A 14,960-nucleotide genomic window follows, 5' to 3' on the forward strand; every position below is an offset into this window, starting at 1 on the left:
TGAAGAGAAGGGCGAGGGGTGACATGATAGCAGTGTTCCAATATATCAGGGGCTGCCACAAAGATGAGGGACTCAAGCTATTCTCCAAAGCACCTGAAAGCAGGACAAGAAGCAACGGATGGAAACTGATCCAGGAGAGAAGCAACCTAGAACTAAGGAGAAACTTCCTGACAGTTAACAATTAACCAGTGGAAAAACCTGCCTCCAGAAGCTGGGAATGCTCCAAACACTGGAAGTTTTTAAGAAGAGACTGGACAGCCATTTGTCCAAAATGGTATAGGGCAGGGGTAGGCAACCTTGGCTCTTTTATGACTCATGGCCTTCAACTCCCAGAATTCCTGAGCCAGAATGGCTCAGCTTGGAAACTCTCCCTTTCTCCTCAGCATGGCTGGCTCAGGAATTCTGGGAGTTGAAGTCCACGAGTCATAAAAGAGCCAAGGTTGCCTACCCCTGGTATAGGGTTTCCTGCCTGAGCAGGGGGTTGGACTAGATGACCTCCAAGGTTCCTTCAAACTTTATTATTTATTATTATTATTATTATTATTATTATTATTATTATTATTATTATTATTATTATTATTATTATTATTATTATTATTAAACATAACAAGGCATTGCCAAATCTTTGAGATAGACCAGGTCAGGAAAAACATGCCACAGGGATTACTGGAAATTTAAAATTATAGGGGATAATAACAGAAAAAACCCGCTAGAGTTTTCCTCCATGTCTTCCTGTACAAATAGAATATAGGTTTGTTTATTTTGAGTGTGTTCATCATGCTCCCAGTTTTCCTAGTGCTGAGAGATGTTATTTACTGTCTTTTTTATCCTATATTTCTTCACCATTATCTTTGCCTTCTTCCATAGGTATTTTGACACCTACTTCCAGCACCTCTCACGCTTCTCTCTGCTGTCAGAAATTCTTTCATGAAAGGGGCCCAGTTCAATACTATTTGGTTCAATAACTAAGACACATCACTGTTATTATCTGAACCAAGTTTTTGATTAGTCGCAACATAGCTAGTATGTTGAATTTATTTGTCCTACAGATTCGTTTTACATAAACCCGTGTTTTGTTTTCTCAGTTCTCAGTATCTGTTTGCTTTAAATGTTAACAATGATCACCCATTAATGACCAAAATCCCTAGGTCTACATAAATATTCCATCAGTACTCCATGCTGATCTAGCCATCCTTTTGCTCCTATGTAAATCTGTCATTTTAGAATAAGTAAATGATCTTCTCCTAGTTCTGGGTGTTGGAAGACTCTATTTTACTTTTAGACCATAGACATAAAACTAAAGTGCAGTACTTGCAATTTTGTAAATCTCACCTTCACTATTTGGGTCACTTGATTTCACCAGGTGAGCATCAATTATCTCAATCACTGATTATCATAATTATCTATTGCATCAAGGTGAGTGCAGGCTACTTAACAGCTATCACCTCCTACCAATGGAAAAATGTCTTCTTTTTTTTGCATGGTTGGCTTTTGTTTTCTTTGGACTATTGATTTTTTTTCTTAGATTCAATTCTTAAATCAGTAAGATTCTCTTCTCTGCCATGATAGTCACCTTTTAACAGCTGCTGCTAAATTGAACAAGGACAAAAAAACATGCAGCATGTTCAGAAAATTCTGATTGCAAAAGCAACTTTTGAATTTTATATCAATGGGCCTTCTCACCATACCACTGATCTGAAACATGTTTCAGGATAAGTAGCATGTGCTCCTTTTAAATATGTTGAATCTGCCTCCCCTTCTGTTTCTATCCCAGTTGTTGAGTTATATATTGTGATCTGAGCTTATCTTTTAGTCTCTGGTTCCTTTGCTAATATTTATACTAACAGGCATTATTATTTTGAAGCTGTACATGATCAGCCAACTTTGTTGAAGTTATGACTTTCTTATGTCTTCTGGTTCTTAAATTCAGAATTTTTCTCACTGATCTGATGGTATTTGCCATTATGAAAGTAAATGCTCATTCTCATTTGTTTGGCAATGAATTCCTGATTCTTGACTGTTACACACCACTCACCCAAAATTTTTATGCAGGGGATTGTTTATCTCTCTCTCTATTACTTCTTTCTATATCTTCTGAACTTGGAAGAACTGGATTTGGGTGAGGTACTTTCTTTGTTTTTTTATTAAAGAGTTTTACAAAAAATTTTTTTTGCAATACATATCCCCAAAACCCACCCGCCCCAAACCACCCCCCTTCCCCCCCCACTTCCCAGAGCAGAATACAGGGTTATAGATATAATAATCATATTCTAACTAAGATTATCCATTATAAAATTAACCAAATTCATAATGTGCTTTAACTCCCCTTTAACATAGATACATTCAAATTATTAAAAACATAATAATAATAACCTAAACAAAAATATAATCAATACTAATACTAGAATTAATAACAATCTAAAATCTACTCATAAGCTAAATGGAACTTTTTAGTCCCATATTTATTCTGAATATAATCTATCCATCTCCTCCAAACTGAAATATATCTTTCTTGCGAGTGATCCTTCAAATAAGCAGAAATCTTAGACATTTCTGCAAGATTCGATACCTTAAGTACCCATTCTTCTATAGTAGGCAAACTATCCTTCTTCCAATATTGTCCCACCAGTAACTGTGCTGCTGTTATCAAGTTCAACATCAAATTCATTTCTTTAGTATCACAATCTACAACAATACCCTATAAAAACAATTGTGGAGAAAACTTTATCTTTCTCTTAAAAATCTTTTGAATGTTCCACCAAATTTTAATCCAAAAAGCTTTTATATTTCTACGAGTCCACCACATATGAAAATAAGTAGCATCTAAACTACCACATCTCCAGCATTTAGACTGTAGGTTAGAATACATGTTAGACAACTTTTTGGGATCCAAATGCCATCTATAAAACATTTTATAAAAATTTTCTCTTAAATTTTGAGCCTGAGTAAATTTAACATTTCTGACCCAGATTACCTCCCAAGTATCCAACGGAATTGGTTCCTGTATGTTTTGTGCCCACTTTATCATACAATCTTTAACTAATTCCGTTTCCGAGTCCAATTCAATTAAAACATTATATATCCTCTTTATATGAGCACGATTTAAATCTCTAATTTGTTTTACTAAGTTTTCATCTGTAATTGTGATGCCAACCTTCTGATCCAGCTTCCACCTAGCTTTCAGTTGGGTATATTGGAACCAAGAGTAACTTATGTTTTCTTGTTTTAACTCATCTAATGATTTAAGCTGCCAATTATTCCCTTCCAATCTAAGTAATTCCTTATAGGAAAACATATCCAAACTCACTCCCATAGATACACCTTCTATCGCATGTCCGGGAATTCCCCAAATCGGTATTTTATAATTTAACTTATAATAATACTTTTTCCAGACACACAGCAAGGCACTTCTAAGAATATGAGATTTAAAAGCCCTAGGGTGAGGTACTTTCTTAAGCTTCATGGAGCTTTTCCAAATTCTTTTAACTACACAATCAGCCATAAAAGCTGTCAACTTATCACTTTTCTTATGTATACATACATACAATGTTGGCCATTTAGGTTACCATCTCACCATCTCCTTACCTGCCTCTAAAGTGCATAGGGTTGTTGCAGATGGTATAGATATGACTGGAATCCTAGGTACAACACAAACCTTTTGAAGTAAAATCTACTGCAAATATAGCCATTATGATTTTCACTATCTCTTGTCCAACAGGCTAGGATAAGGTCTCTGGGCTAACATTTTAAGTTTTGAGAAAGTAGACTAAGTGCAAATGTTCAGACAAATAACAAGCTCTTATCTACTGTCAGGATATTCCATGGCAGGGAACTGACCAGTCAGTATTTTAAAGATCATACACACAACAAAGTGCTTTTGTGCAAAAAATGTAGAGTGTCACCACATAAGGCAAAAACAGACATGAAACCAATGAGAAACAGATACATTATGTTATGCATACTTATCAGTATTGTAACGATCCCAGTGTAGATACTACTTTATATAATAGATCCAATGATCTCTGCTAAATAAAATTGTTTACTCGCCTGTTGGCCTGTTCTACTCATTGTGCATGAAATCTTTCCATAACGAGCAGGGGATGGAGGGACAAGAAAGGAATTGTCAGAATAGTACAGTGAAGAGTAGGCATGCTCCTTGGCCATGGAATTCTAGATGTGTGTTGTGGAGAAAAGAAGAAAGCCAGAGAGCTAGAAAAAAAATGACATATTATCAAAGACAGCATGATTTAGGAAGAACACAGTATCTCACAACACATTCTTATTGGTCTCAGTTGCAGGCTGATAAATACCAATTTTTAATTAAGAAAACTAATTTTTTGAAATCTCATTTAAGTTGCATGTATGACTTAAGTAATTTGTGTTTTGCCTGTGTATTTTTGACAACTCTAATTAATTCTGTTTATGCAAGAAAACTGCTACTAATGTTAATTCTATGTCTTATTATAATAGTGGCATGTGAGGAATGGTATATAAATAAAATCAATAATAATTTGCTAACTGGTGAAAGTATCCATCTGCTTCATGATGAAGCATGCTCTTGAATGCTGTCCACTTCCAGTCCTACATCCCTCTCTACAACATCCTTCTATCAATTTTGTTCCTGTATCATTTGTAACCTTTCCCCCCCTTTTGTTTAATCATGTCAGATTCTTGGAGACTTACTGGACAAATCCCTGCAGTTTTCTTGGTAAGGCTTTCCTAAAATGGTTTGCCATTGCTTCATTCCTAGGGCTAAGTAAAAGTGACTGGCCCAAGGTCAGCCAGGTGGCTTTCTGCCCAAGGCAGGTATAGAAATCGGAGCCTCCCAGTTTCTAGCTTGATGCCTTAACCTCTACATCAATCTGACTCTCTTAAATTGGTGTCTTCCACACTTCAATTTCCATAAACCTTAAGCATATAGTCAATATCCAGTGCTTTTTTCTTAAAAAAAAAAAGGTGCCGGAACTCAGAGGTGCTGTCACTGGGAGCGATGCCAGTGTCTTGCTACGGCATTGCTGCCTGTCCTTTGCACCCCTGCCCCTGCAGCTCGGAGCCACATGCCGTGGGGATTTCCCTCACCACATCCACCGTGGGGATTCCCCTCCCTGCAGTTGCCACTCCACAGCCTGTGCTGAGTCCCCACCCCGAGCTGCTCCGAACCCCGACCCAGAGCTGTGTTCCTCATGGCAGTGATGTATTTGTGCTGACATTTCTAGGCCTCTTTCCAACCACATCCAGAAAAATTTGTAACAAACATTGGAATTCTCAAGGCCATGTTTGGTATTTCCCAGCAATCTGTTACTGGAAGGAAAAAGCAATCCCTGCTGCATTACTGATCCCAGAGAAGCATTTGCATGTATGCAGGTATCCTTAGGGTGCCATAGTTATGGATGAGAAATGTTGGTTGCAAAGTTGGCATTTCTGGGTGTAATACAGATATTTTGGACTTATTTTTGTTTCTTTGCATGTTTGATATTTTTAAAAAGGCATATACTACGCTTATGCACATATGTAACATCTTTTGCTAGGATACATGACCGCTGCTTGTCAATTTTAATGTACAGATAATACCACCAGAAATTATTTTAGCCTTTTTAATAAATGTTATTGATGTTAAGCTCACCATGGAAAACATCATATATTGTTATGTATATACTAGGTTAATTATTTAAAGACTGAAGTGCAACATAATTAGATTCTAAATAATCTATTTTTCAAAACACGCAACAGTCCAAACAGTAAAAGTAAAGTTCAAATTAAGAATATTTCATTCTTAAGAATTGTTTAATTTAAAGTGGTTTAGTCGTAATAGAGTATGTACAAAAGATACTATTTTTTTCTAGTATCAGCTAAATTATACATATTACATTGAGAAAAATGTTTCTTATTTCTTTCCTGTTACCTTTATTGATTTCTTTGCAGAGATGTTAACATAGGAAATAGATTATTTTGTTATCTAATTTTACCTTTCAAAAGACAGAAGCAGATGAAAAATGTGAGGTTCTTTCCTGGTTTTTTTTTTAATTAGCTGTTTTAGATTGTAAAAGTTTAGTTCCTAAAGAAGTAACCTTGTAAATAATTTCATTGTCCTCCTCTAGTGTAGGGTAGGCAACCTTGGCTCTTTTATGACTCGTGGACTTCAACTCCCAGAATTCCTTAGCCAGCATGGCTCAGCTTGGAAACCTCTCTCTTCCCCCTCAGCATGGCTGGCTCAGGATTTCTGGGAGTTGAAGTCCATGAGTCATAAAAAAGAGCCAAGATTGCCTACCCCTGGCAATAGGCTTTCAAAAGCCAATAGAGGGAGCTTTTTTTTTTGCAAAAAAAGGTGCCAGAACACTGTTCTAAGTGTTCTATGAGAAAAAAAGCCCTGTCAATATCTATTGACAATCTACCATGTCACTACATAATGTTTTTCTTCTTCTGCAAATGAATAACCAGGGCTTTTTTTCTCATAGAACACTCAGAACGGAGTTCTGGCACCTTTTTTGGATGGAACCTTGTAGGATAGGCAAGGCGGGTTGTATGACACATGTGAGTTCCGGCACCTTTTTCTTATACAAAAAAAGCACTGTGAATAACAATAGGAGGAGAATATGAAGACACTTTGATTGGCTTGTAAATTTTAGCAATGAAACCTGAATTCAACTTACCACACATCGTTTTGATGTAAGCACCCTAAGGACTCTCAAGGCTCTTGGTTGTTTAGAAAACAATAAGTGATACAGCCAACCCAATCACCATGGCATATGTAGATAAAAGTTAAATTGACTTTTTCTTGAGTTGAGTTGCCTAGACAACCAAGAAAAACATACTGCTAGTTTTCAAGCATTGCATCAAGCTCTTGTTGGTTTTGTTTTTTATTTTTTTTAGAAATTGAACAATAAATAAAATTCTACTCAAAGAAAACAATTTGACCAGATCTGGTCAAATTAGAGGATGGATTTTCCAATTTTTTGCATAGAATTGTTGTTTCTTAAGAGTTCAGGTTTTTGCCACCTGGTATTTTGAAATCATAAACTGTAATTAACTGATCTACAATAAAATATCTCCATGAAAACAGTAGCTCAGTTCATATATAAAATTAATATAGGATTTTTAAACATCATAACTTGTTGAATAAGCTGTAGTGGCCTGGTTCACACATCTTGCTAAGCCACAGTAGATGGATACATACATCATACTAAGTTAAAAATAAACCAATCATATTATGTCTGAATTGATATGTCTAAATCCATGTCGAAATCCAGCCAGGACTCCTTGTTTCATGAGTTTGGTAGGATTGTACTGAAAATATTTTTTTAAATCCAAGATCCGGAAAAATAGCACTAGTACTAACACTTAGGCTTTTATACCCCTTCACAGTGCATTACAGCCCTCTCTAAGCAGTTTAGATAGTCAGAATATTGCCCCCCAACAATCTGGGTCCTCATTTTACTGATCTTGGAAAGATAGAAGGCTGAGTCAACCTTGAGCTGGTCAGGATTGAAATGCTGGCAGTTGGCAGAATTAGTTTACAATACTCCATTCTAACTACTGCCCCAGAAAAGAGAAGATTTTATGAGGATATGTTAAAATGCTGAATAAAACATTCTTAAAATTAAATTGGCAATATTTTCAGTGAATATTTGCATGATGTTCAATTAAAAGATATTAAAGAACTTTCTGGTGATATGAAGAATGCATTTCAAAAACTTCATAGAGTCAATCCAATGAAAAATGATTGAGAAGAAACTCCCATTTGTATCCAGTGGGTCTTAATCCCTATTGTTTTAAATATTGCTGTTTAATGAATTTGTCTTTAAATTATAACCACAGGATATTATTTGCCCTGTGAGGAGAAATGAAGAAAAAGAAGACAAATGGAGTAGAAGAAGTAGAAGAAGAGCCTTGGTGGAGCAGTGGGCTAATGCCTCCTTAAGTAACACCAGCTGCCTGCAATTAGTGCAGGTTCGCATCCCACCAGGCTCAAGGTTGACTCAGCCTTCCATCCTTCTGAGGTAGGTAAAATGAGGACCCAGATTGTTGGGGGCAATTAAGCTGACTTTGTAATAATGCTGCTTGGGGTGTGTGTGAAAGCCCTAATAAGCAGGCATATACATAGAATGAAGGCTACTGCTAAGCTTGTAAGCCGCCCTGAGTCTTCGGAGAAGGGCGGGATATAAATGGAATTAAAATAAAAAAAATAAAAAAATAAAGTAAGCTGCCCATATGGAAGGAGGTACCAAGGTTGATGCAGAATCATTATAATTTAAAAGTGATGTGAACTGCAATTTTCAGCAGTTGAGTATTTTTATTTCATAGTATGACCTAAAATATTATCTTTTTCAGCATTTTAGTTAAAAAAACAAAACTCTTGACCTTGGAACTCATTCTTCTCTTTGACCTATATTGTCCCTGGGCTATTTTGTTAGTTAACAACTGTCAGAATCCATTTATATCATATTCATAAATAAGACGTGGTTTGGGGTGGGTCCTGACAACAACTTAGATCTCTTATTGACTCTCAAAGACTTGCTTTCATCCTGAAAATTATCCCTGGTGGCCTTTCCATTGGCTTCCTCCAATTAGGCAGATAAACATCTTAAGGTCAAAACATAAGTCAGATTCCTCAGACAGCAGTTTGCTCAGAATATAAGAATATAAAAACACGATTTTGCTGGAAAGAAGATTAAAAAAAAACCTAGCATGACTGAATTAGCTGTGGCAAGAATGAAATTAAATTCATGTATTAAGTATAATAGAATAATAAAATAAGTGTGGTATCTTTCATACAAATGCAGTTTTCTTGGCAGAATTTCCAGAAGTGTTTTGCCAGTACCTTCTTCCTTGGGCTAAAAAACTTCCCCAGCTAGGTTGTGCCTAAGGCAAAACTAGAACTTACTGTCCCCTGGTTTCTATACTGATGCCTTTAACTGCTGCACCAGACTGTCTCTTCTGTTTAGGCATTATAAATGAATTTGTGACCCATTTGTATGAGAGTCAGTATCCATGAGTAAATATGCACAGAATTATGCTTTTTTTTCATTAGTGGCATAGTCTAAAGCCAGATGAAACCCATATTCTATAATCATATGGGATAATTTGGAACAGATGGTTCTTTTTTAAAAACATTTTATTGGTTTCCCAGTTTAACATCCAAATATTTAGAAAGCATCATCCTTCTCTATTTCCCTTAACATTTAATATAACATGCTTAAACTAGTAGATTTCTAAAAATAACAGTCAGTTAAAACATTTGTCAGTCCAATTTTAATTATACATATTTTACCTGATTTTTGATTTTGGTTATAGTGTTCAAGTTTAGCCTTTAACATCCAAAACAACATCCAGAACCCAAATTTCCCTTATTTCACTACACAAAAATTGTAAAATCTAAAATACACACAATACCTATATGGGTAAACTCCACCTATATTTGATAAATATTTTCTATTTCTCATCCCGATACATCACACGTTACCAATGCAATAACCTACATTTATCAATCTACTTCTACTTATACATATCCAAATTCTATTTTTTTTACCTAATTCTTAGTTCTTAGTTGAAGTATTCAAGTATCCTTTAACATCAATAGTAGCATCCATAACCCAAATTTCCGTTATTTCACTACACAAATTATAATATCTAAGAGAAGCCTAATAGATACATAAGCATATTCTAATTTTGTCTCATAAACATTTTCTATTTCACGTCCTAATAGATCACACATTACTAAAAGAGTAGCCTTTAGTAACTGTCTAACAGATCATTTTTAAACCTAACTCTAGCTTTCTTTTTCTGCCAACCAGGTTTCCAGACCAAAACCTTTAGGTTGTTAGATAGGTCTCGCTTTGTTCCAGCACATATTGTTTGAATCATAGGAGACCATCTGACCATCAATAATCCAAAAAAGCTAAACCACTTGTAATCATTAGGTTGTTGCCCTGTTGATTTAAATCTCTGTATTTGCTCTAATGTCTTTATCTTCAGTTCGGTTTGGTCTCTTCCTTCCTCTAGGTTCATCTGATTTAAGTAGAAGGTCATATCCAATTTTGTAGTTGCTGCTTGGCTGTCTAGGCTTTTGATAAGCTGTCTTTGTTGATCTTTAGCATCCTCTATTTTGGCATTACTCTCTTCCACTTCATATACTTTTGAAGTTGTAGGCTCTTTAGATGAAGTCAAGATTTGAGTATTAAATTTTTATATATCTTGTTGTTGTTCCTTAAAGTTCTCTGTCTTAGTGGTAGTTCCTTGTACTTTTGGAATTGTAGGTTCTTTGGATGGAGTCAGGATCTGCGTATTAAATTTTTCAATATCTTGTTGTTGTTCCTTATATTCCTCTGTCTTAATAGTTTCTTCTGATTTTGTTGTTTTCTGGATTGTAAGTTCTTTAGTTGGAGTCTGGGTTTCAATTTGTGGATTCAAGCAAGTGCTTTTATCTTTCAGTCTGGAGTTAATTATCTCAGTGGCTTCGAGAATTTTTTCAAGTATGAGCTTATAGTCAATCGAAGTTTGTAGCTGGTCTCCCTCCATTTCTGGAATAGTTATAGTCTTTTAGTGGAGGCTAATTTTTAAACAAGAGTCAGTAAATGTTCACCTCCATAGATCTTAAAAGCCAAATTCACCTCCCAGCTGTTTCAAGTTTTTATCTTTAGTGCCAAGGACACATCTAAGTTGTAAACAGATTTATTTGCCGGTGATGTTCACTTTCTGTACCAGGTTTAGCCACAAGATGTCCCCAGAATTATTTAGAATCCTTTTCAGACAGAGTAGGCTTTTATCAAATTTAAGTTCTTGTTCATCTTTTTTCCCCTCTCTTTTTTTTGTCAAATACATAAAGTAGCCAGTTCCCATGAAGATGGGGGCTTTTGGGTCACCAAATGTAGAAGGGATGTGGGTCCAATTAGTTAATTATATTTTTCAAGGTTTTTTTTTCTTCAGTGTATTCAAACGCCACCATTTAAGAGGGTTGAAAAAAAAAAGGTTCTCTTCCCTCTCTCCTTGTAGGGGGAAGCAGATTCAAAGGGCTTTTAACAGGAAAAAAGTAGAAAGTTGGGATAAGGAGAAGGCAGTTCTCATGCAGTTCCTCCACTGTAATTTCAAGTGTTTGATTGTAAGTTTGGCCTTGGCAAGAAACGGCATAAGTGATGGGCCATGGGAGTGGCTGATCCTTTCTTCGTTGGTCCAAAGAGCTGCTCCAAGTCTACAGGAGGGCTGCTGCCCTTCCACAATTGATCGGAGGGTCCTCTTCCCTGCTCATTGCTAATCCAGGGTGAGTTTTGACCCCTTACAGGGGCCCCCCGGCAAAAGAAAGCCAGACGATGTGAGGAGCGATCACCTCGCCTGTCTGCCAATGCTGCAATCCAGAACTGAAAGCCGGAACAGATGGTTCTAATCCATACTGTTAAAAATCAAAACCCTGTAACCTTCGGTTTTGATCTGTTTCTCTGGAGCTCTGCAATATTGCAAATGATTATGTAATGATAATGATAATGAAACTACAGTTTAAAAAAAAAGCTTTTGCTGGTGATGTAAATCATAATGGTGGAGAAGGAAGAGAAGAAGGAGGCCTGATTTAGAATTGGAGTGACTCTTGCAAGTCAGACCAGCCTTGGCTTTCCAAATTGTAACAACTCTTGAGATTTGGCTAAACCACAAATTGCCCCAAACACAGTGTTTTGGATGAATAGAGAGATTTTTGGGTCACGGTATCGTGGGCACTGATTGGGCACTACATGTTCATCTGAAAAGCCCAAAGAAGAGAGGGGCAGAAGCAGATCTCAGTGAATTTGGTAGCATAAACAAGTACTGGATTTGGGATAAATGTTGTGGAAGTGAGTCTGAGTAAGTAGTTGTTAAAGTATAGACACAAAAAAAGAAAACATGATGTGGGAGGCTTATTGGTTCAGGATTACTGTAGAGAAAGAGATGTAATTGGGCATGAGATAAGCTATTGCCAATTGAATGGCCAGAAGAGAGTCAGAATGGAATTCCTTTCCCTCTTTCATAATGACATTCTTGGAATGTCATTTTCTTGGAAATTGACAGCTATTATCAGCCCTTTCTCAGGGAAAAGGTGAAGAAGCAGACATGGAAGGGATTCCAGAAATGTACTTTGTTCTGGTAGGGTAAAAGAACTGAACTTTGAAAGCCTGTCACAGTTTCTCTTCCTCCCCTTATATTAAACAAAATCAAGGCAGGGTTATTTTGAATGTCTTTCTCATGCTTTCCTCATTCTCAGGACTAATATTTTTTAAAAGGTTTCTCCCCTGGTAGCTTGCTCATTCTTTCCCCTGTTCTCTCTTGCTCATTCTTTCCCCTGTTCTCCCTTATAGAGGAGCTCTGTTATCCTGGAAGAGAGAGGAGAGGAAAGCCTAAAGGGAAGAGGAGAGGTAGAAGAAGCAGCCATTTTGTAACTCAACATCTAGTCTCCAACAAGTTGCTCAATTGAAGAGAAGAGAAACATATTCCTAAAGGGTTCAGTAGGAGTAAAATACTGCTCCACCCCCACCCCAAATCTATTTAGGTTTTGAAAGCAAGTTGGTACAACCTTTCCCTGGATTGCCCCAGGATGAGCTGCACTATTTCCATAACCTTCAGTTCAAGCCTCAAATGTTCTTATTTAGAAATCATAGTATCTTTGTGGGTGCTACTGCATAGAAATTCAAAACAGTATATCTCTATAACAGAGATCAGTAATCTGCGGCTTACAAAGCCTCCCTCCCTCACTGAAATCCTAATGTGACTGCCTAAACTTCCTTTACATCTAGTAGTGCATTTGTCACCAACATTCAACACTGCAGTTGACTCTAAAAATGCCACTATCATAAAGTAATGGAATGGGGGTGTCAAATTTGAAAATGAGTGAGGCTGTGGCCATTTTCCCTATTTATTTTTGGTTGACACTTTGAAGGGGGGGGGGATTGCCAGATGCTCCGCTAGTCAAAATGATCTTTTGTCCCATGGGAACCAAGGTCATTGGCTGCTCCTGAGACTGCTGGCTGGGCATTTTGTACAAAGCCCGCCAAGAAGAAGTATTGGGGAACATAATTGCTTGCATAGCTTTCTTAACTTTGTATTGGGGAATTGTTACGTGTGTCTTCAGACTTGGTTTCACTTTTGACGTGCCGATACTTTGTAACTAATAAACATTTTCTTTGAGGAATTTCCAAGCCTCGGAGTTCTGCTTTATTTCTCTCTGTCTGCCTGAACCATGACATTAAACCAAGTCTCTTAAAACTTTGTTTTCTCAGAGTGCTGGCTCCAACTGCCTACCCACTCACTTTTGGGAAAGTGGTAAAGGCTCGGCAAAGACTCAAGATGGAGGAGAAAATTGAAAATTGCTAGCCACAATGGGACTGAGGCTATTGGAGTGCAGGCAGGTGCTCCAGCCACCGAGGAAGTGTCACTGGCAAGGGCTCAGCCGAAGACCAGGGTGATCCAACCTTGGAAGCTGGCACTGCAGGAAGGAGCTACAGCCCTAGCAGACCTCTCCTAAGCCAAGGCTGCAGAGCAGAAGTATTCCTGTAACTGCTGGGGAGGAGCTCCTATTGCTGCCGTCCCAGGGTTCTTCATCTGCAGATGGCAAGAAAGGAAAGGGGTCGATGGGATGGGATGATTCCAGTGAATGGAGATTTCAGTCCGTAGTTCACAGACCCTCACTCAAACAGTTGAAGGTGAAGTTTGGCTGACTGGATATGAGGGATACGATTCCTGTTGCCTAGGAGGTGGATGCCATGGGGAGAAATGCCAAGAACTACCCATCTCCCCCCCATCACCGGAGCTCCAGCCCAACTGCCGGAGTCCATGCTGCTTTACCCATCCCCCACACTGTGATTCTAAGCCCAGTGTACCAGCTAAGTTTGTTGCCATGACCTCGGGATGCCAGTCCTGGAGTCCAGCCAAGAGAAGTTCAGAGAATGGTTTGGCCACATCCCCAGGACCAGTAAGCTGCCCAAGTTCAGCAAGCCACCCAAGTTCAGCAACCTGCCCAAGCCCAGCAGCAGATACAGGTGGCTCCACTGAGGTTTGAGCCACCTCCTGTCAAGCCCACCTTTGATGGAGATCCTGAGAAGCTGACCTTCTTCTTAAACCAGGTGTGGGCTCATTTAGATTGCTAAGCTTATGCCTACCTGGATGGGGCCATGATTGTGAATGCTGTGGTGGCAAATTTAGAGGGAGAAGCAGCCGACTGGATGACCAACCTCCATGATGAAGGGGCTCCTGAATTGCATGATATTAATCTATTCATGGAGCAACTGAGGGGTCAGTTTGAAGACAAATCCTGAGTCCTACTGGCCAAGAAAGAACTCCACCACCTGAAGCAAAGAGGTCACCCCACAAAGGAGTATGTCCATGAATTCAGGAGAGTTGCTAACCAGCTGGGGCAATGGCCTGAGCGGTCACTGATCAACTACTTCAAACAGGTTGGATCACAATTTGCTCCAAGCCTGCATCATTTGAAGTCTTCCCAGTCTGTTGTGTGAATAGTACTGTATGGTGATGATGCTGGACATCGAGCTGGACTGCCCCCGAAAGTCAAGCACCACTGAACCCAAGCTGCCGCATGTCCAAGAAAAATGCCTCTATGACTGATGTCCCCAAACCTCTGCAGCTGCCAACATCTCCCAAGCACCAGCCAGGGCTCCAATCAAGTGCTACTGGTGCGGTCAGATGGGTCACCGTGCTGTGGAGTGCCAGCTCCTCACCCTCAACTTAGGAGTGCGCCAGTCATGGCTGCTAAACCACAAAGAGCTCCCAGAGGGGGAAGAGAGAGAACCAACTGGGCACGTCAAGGCCTTGGTATCAAAGCCTCACCTCCGGCCAAGCTTGAAGCCAAACCCCAATCCGAGCCACAGCAGCTACCAACACCATATGACAGTGAAGAGGAAGGTAAAGAGGATCCCATGGTGAGCAGTCCATTCCCTCTTTTGCCATCCCCACCAGGCTGATAGTGCCCAAAACAGGGGCTTACATGA

This window comes from Vipera ursinii (assembly GCF_947247035.1).
Source record: "Vipera ursinii genome assembly, chromosome: 1".
Classification (NCBI taxonomy): domain Eukaryota; kingdom Metazoa; phylum Chordata; class Lepidosauria; order Squamata; family Viperidae; genus Vipera; species Vipera ursinii.